The sequence below is a fragment of the Gopherus evgoodei genome, chromosome 6 (assembly GCF_007399415.2).
Source record: "Gopherus evgoodei ecotype Sinaloan lineage chromosome 6, rGopEvg1_v1.p, whole genome shotgun sequence".
NCBI lineage: Eukaryota > Metazoa > Chordata > Testudines > Testudinidae > Gopherus > Gopherus evgoodei.
The window spans coordinates 20,151,873-20,157,132 of NC_044327.1; the positions used below are offsets into that span (position 1 = coordinate 20,151,873).

General features: G+C 39.3%; 1 non-coding gene across 1 annotated transcript; it reads left to right on the plus strand.

Annotated features, from left to right (window-relative positions):
* Positions 1-273: 273 nt before the first annotated feature.
* On the plus strand, positions 274-391 carry LOC115654114. Its single transcript, XR_004001099.1, has one exon. It is a non-coding gene; the product is annotated as a U5 spliceosomal RNA (small nuclear RNA).
* Positions 392-5,260: the final 4,869 nt, after the last annotated feature.

The window sequence follows — 5,260 nt, forward strand, 5'->3', positions numbered from 1 at the left end:
ACTATCATATCCATTCTTTTTTTTACTGTGGAAATATGTTTTCTGCAAAAGATACAAAGAGATGATTCAATTTCACTTCCAAATAGCTCATGCATTATCTGAGAAATATTGCTTTCTTGAAAAAGAAAAATGTTTTTGACTTAATCAAAGGACAAAAATCCAAGGAGATGGATTCTGCTGTCCCTTACATCTGCGTAAATCAGGAGGAACTCTGCTGAACTCAATGGCATTGCACTAGTCTGAACTCAATGGAAGTATGGTAAAGCTCAGGCCTGTAGCAGCTTTTTAGATCATATAAATCTTTCACCTTTTACTAAAGATTTCCATGGAGAGGAACATTTATGAGTTTTTTAGAATGGCCAGCATATGTGTTGTTTTATTTCAAGAGCCTGAGAACTCTTCCTTACCTTTTGGCACCAGGCTAATTAATCTCCCTGCTCAGAACTATCCATAAAAATTAATTTACTTAATTTGATGTCATCTGATATGATGAGGGTCGATCAGCCCCTACTGAATAACCAAAATTAAGCTCATCTGCTGCATCTCCAACAGACATCTCAGTAGTTTGGGGGTGTTTCTCCCCATCCCCTGATTCTCTGTATCTTTCTTCCCTCCCCCCTGCGAGATTGCAGCTAAGCCAAAATGTAGAAACTACTCATTAGTCTGGCACCATGAACAAAGTGCCAGACTGCTTGGTGGTGCTAGTGACTGTCCTCCTTGGGACATAAAACCTCATGTTTATTTGACACTGGTTAAAGTCAATAATAGTCATCATCTGTTTTGTTACCCAGTAAAAGGGCCCATTTATAAGTCTGTTACATTTTCTTAATGCTGCTGTATATATGTACTCTAACAGATATTGACAGAAGAATTATTTTTGTTGTAATGACTGGGGGGAGGAGGGGAATACAGCCGGTTTACTGTTCATCAGTGCATTGGAGATAAAAAACAATAATTAGAGCAAGAGGCATATGTGTAAACCTGATTAATCATATATTCATAATGTCTGTCCTTTGAATTCAGAAGTAATTATTTCATGAATATGTTTGTTTCAAATATTTTCACCAAAGCTGTGCTGCATGTGTTATACTTTGTTACTTTGGCAGGCGTAGAAGGCAGGAACACAACTAATGACTGAAATAAGATGGCAGAATAAATAGTGTTGTAGCTGAAATGCGTGTGGAGCTTTCTGTTAAAAACACATTGTTTAAACTCTGGGCTTCGTGTACTGGTCTTTCTCTCTAGCCCTAAGGTTACTTTATTCTAGGTGAACTATAGGCTGACAGTATGTGTCTATCATAGACCTAACTCTTTTATTCCAGTTTTATTGTGGTGTCGCTCTGCTGAAATACACTTATATCGGTTTAAAACTGAAGTAATCCATTGGTGAATCAGAACCATTTATGCTTAGATAATCCTTATCTCCTAAACCCCAGTTTTTTATCCACTTTATGAAAAGTCTTGGTGAAACTTAATTTGTGGACAAAATGGAAAGAAACAGGCAGTGGTGGTACTATGAATTGTAGTCTAAGATGTTGTATAGGATGTGATACATGCTGTGTCTACAAACAGATGCATCAAATCCTCCTTTCTAGGTCCTCCCAGACTTTCCCATTTTTCACTTGCCTTCCTCTCCTAGCCATCCTATCTTGCCTAGACTATATAAACAAAATATATTTTAGAACTGTTATATTTTAAAAGATCCTGGGGAAAAAGATGAACCACATCTCCTGTTAATCCTTTCCTCTCATCCTACGATCTATACATCGTCAGAGTTGCTGATTTTTACTGAGGAACCCATGCAGTGCATTCACTCCATACTGAAATTAGGATTCCTTAATATGTCTGTAAAGTGCCCTCAAACATATGGTGCTATAGAAATGACTTAGTGATAAATATAGGTAAGGTTTAGCTCTCAGAAATGTTACATTTAACCACACAATTAGCATTAAGGGGCAAATCTTGCTTCTGGCTCATAGCCTGCGTCACCAGATTGCCTACTGGTGGGTCATTTCTTGTGGCTCTACTATCCCTTGTTCTCCCACCTGAAATCACCATTCTGTGGTAATGGGGGAATAGCCCTGCAGTTCTGGGGGAACTACAGAAACCCCAAACAAGCTCCTAGCATCTTCCCCCTTCTTTGCACAGCAGAAGCGCATATTTACCACAGTAGTAAAGGCTCTGTGCATCATTCAAGGGTGGGGATAGGCCTGGCCCCTAAATCAAGAACCAGCATGTTTTTATAGGAGCCTATTCTCACCTCAGTACTTGGGGTGGGGTGGGGGTGTTACATGAACTCTCCAAACAGTAAAACTTCTTACATGTTTGTTGTCTTATAGGATTTTTTTAAATGGGAAAATTTTGCTATTGATTATACAACTAACATCCTTTTTTTCCCTCTCATTTAATAGCAGCACCTTCTTTGTGCTTGGGCACCTCAAAGCACTTCTTTGGGTATGAAAGTAAATTATATATAAGAGAAAAAGATGAGCCTAGGATGGTGTTACATCACCGTGAGCATTCACAAGAAAGCTGAGCATGCACTCCTTGTATTATCCCTAAATCTGTGACCTGTAATTGAGATTTTGAAGAATTAACCAATTGGTTATTGTGAAATGATTTTGTGCCGTGTCGTTCCATCAGGGTTACGATAGAAGTGCAATAGACAGACATGCTGCTGTGAATAGAGCTCAGATGTTTACAGTAGTGTGCTTCTACATGCATGTAAAAATATTCTATCATTTGAGTGCACTAGGAATGAGTGAACAGGTTGGTACTGATATGACCACAGACTCTAATACAGGGTCCAACTGTTTAGATATGTTCTTGATTCTCTCCCACCCTCCCTGAATATCTTATGAAACCTGATATCAGCCTCAATGCTTCCTCTATACCTAGTTTATCTCTATTCCAAAGACCTCAGGCTACCCCTTCCACCCACGCACCCACCCTTGGGGGGGGGTGAAAAGGGGGCAGTAGGTCACAGCCCTGTCCTCTAACCCCTTGGGAAAATGGGAGTCTTAGGGGGGCAGGATCTTCACTTCCAAGAGAAGCAATGTTGGGCCTTTAAGAAGGAGACCCTCTTTATTTTCCCTCACACCTGAATAGCTGAAAGAGAGTCTAGGTGGAACCTCTGGAGAGATCCTTTTTTCCCCTCTTACTAATAGATTCAGGATATGGAGGATGCTTAGGAGCAGTCTTCTTCCAAATGACCCCAATTCATTGTTAAAGGAAGGGAGGAGTGTGGCTGGCTGTCTCGCTGAGCTAGGAGGACTAATTGGCATTCCTCTAGCTCTTCCTGGACTGAAAATAGTTAAGCAGAGCTACAATAGATAGGCACTGATCAGAAATCCCACTATAGCTCCAGTCTGCTGCTAGCCGCAGTGCTGAAAGCTTCGCCCAGGGGATGGCTGAGCAAACCCAGCTATCGCAAAGACTAGCCAAAATTATTCAGCCATTTTCAGATGGCCAGATGTGGCCAGTGCTTGCATTATCTAGAAAACTAACCAATGAAATCTCCTAATCCTGTTCTTGAAATGTATGTGTCAATTAAAACGGGGAAGCTTCTTCACAACTTTATATCTCTTATGAGGCTTTTATCTTTCAGGCTTTATCCCTCTATTCATTATTTAATCATCTCATCAATCATTAAATTTCAACTCTTGAGCAAGCTCAGCAGGCAGAGGAGGAAACGTTACATAAAGAGAAAGTGTCAGAAACATTCACCAACATGTTCACAAATAAAGCTAATTAAGCTGCTATGGAAAGCTACCTAGATTGTTTCTCTCTAGGCACTCTTCTGAAAAGACTGGGTAAAGCATGTCCTAGCTGAAAAGGGAAAAAAAAAAACAGAATTACTATTAGAAACCGGGCTGCATCCTAAGCCCTGCATCTGAGTAGCCCTACGCTTTGGGGATGTTTGAAATCTGAACGCCCATCTGAATTTTGCTCTGTACCTACGAATAAGCAAATAGGTTCTTGGGTTTTATTGGAACCTGTGTCAGACCAAACTTTAAGCCAGGATGTTTGGATAATGCCTTCCCAGCTTTGCTATTTTTATTTTTGAATCCCTCTGCATTTCTTGTTTCTGGTCAGCACTGTGGTAGGATTGCCGAAAATATCCTATTTCCACTGAATTTCCAGCCTGACTAGCTCCAAGATTTAAAGATTTTTTTTTTTTTTTTGCAGAGAACAGAGGATCAGAAAATCATCTCACTGTATGGGTCATTATCCATAATGAATTGCACGCCTGAATCTTTTGGGGTTCACCTGGCTCTTTAGAATAATGGCATATTTTTCTTCTTTGGGGATTTGCATAGTTTTGGGTCATTCCCCTCCCCATCCTGATCCCTTATTGACCAACATATTGTACCATTGTAATGAGAGAGACGCTTTACGCTCTTGTACACAAGAAAAGTTTCTTCCTGTGATGGATTGAGAATGAAAGAATGATAGAGTATGTTTGGTATGATGCAGTGTGGTGCTATTATTTTAGCTATGGGTACATCTTTGTTCCTATTACAAAATGGAAAAGAAAATCTTTGACCATCAGAATATATCGAGCTAAAATGAGTTTCTTATAAAGTTCTTAATCCAGAATTGCACAATAGTTTATGGTTTGTCAGGTAAATAATAGACATTTTAAGAAGCCCCTAAATATGTTTTTGAAATGATCAGTCTTAGCAGCTTCAGATGAGCTGTCATGGTCTATTGAGTAAATTGTTCGTGTGTGTGTGTAGCCTTACTATATAGTTATACAATGAAATGTTTTTAAAATGTCCTTTGGAACCTCTGTGTCTGTGGGGTTTTTTACTAACATGTTATGATTGAAAACCAAACAAAATCAGATAGGAACAGTATTAAACACACTTGCAAAACAATAATATGTCTGTGTTGTCTTAAGCCTAGGAATTCAGAATTTATGCATTAAGTTAGTCCAGCTCACCTTATCTTGGAATTGCAGATGATGCCTTGAGCCTTTGTTATGGGTCTCAGGAAAGTGAGATGATCTTACAGACCATACCGGCTTCACTAGCTTAGTAGAAGACAGGATGAGTTAAGGATGAATTGCAACCTGTGCGCCAAAAACTGGTCTCAGTAATAAATAGGTATTGCTTGTATGGAGTGAAGACAGAATGACACAACATTGTAAAATGTTTCATTTTGCTGTAGCTCCTATGCCCAAATCTCAGCTGCCTTAATTTCTGCTAGGTCTAGGATCTTTCTTTAATGGACACAACAATGTAAATTATAAAGTTTT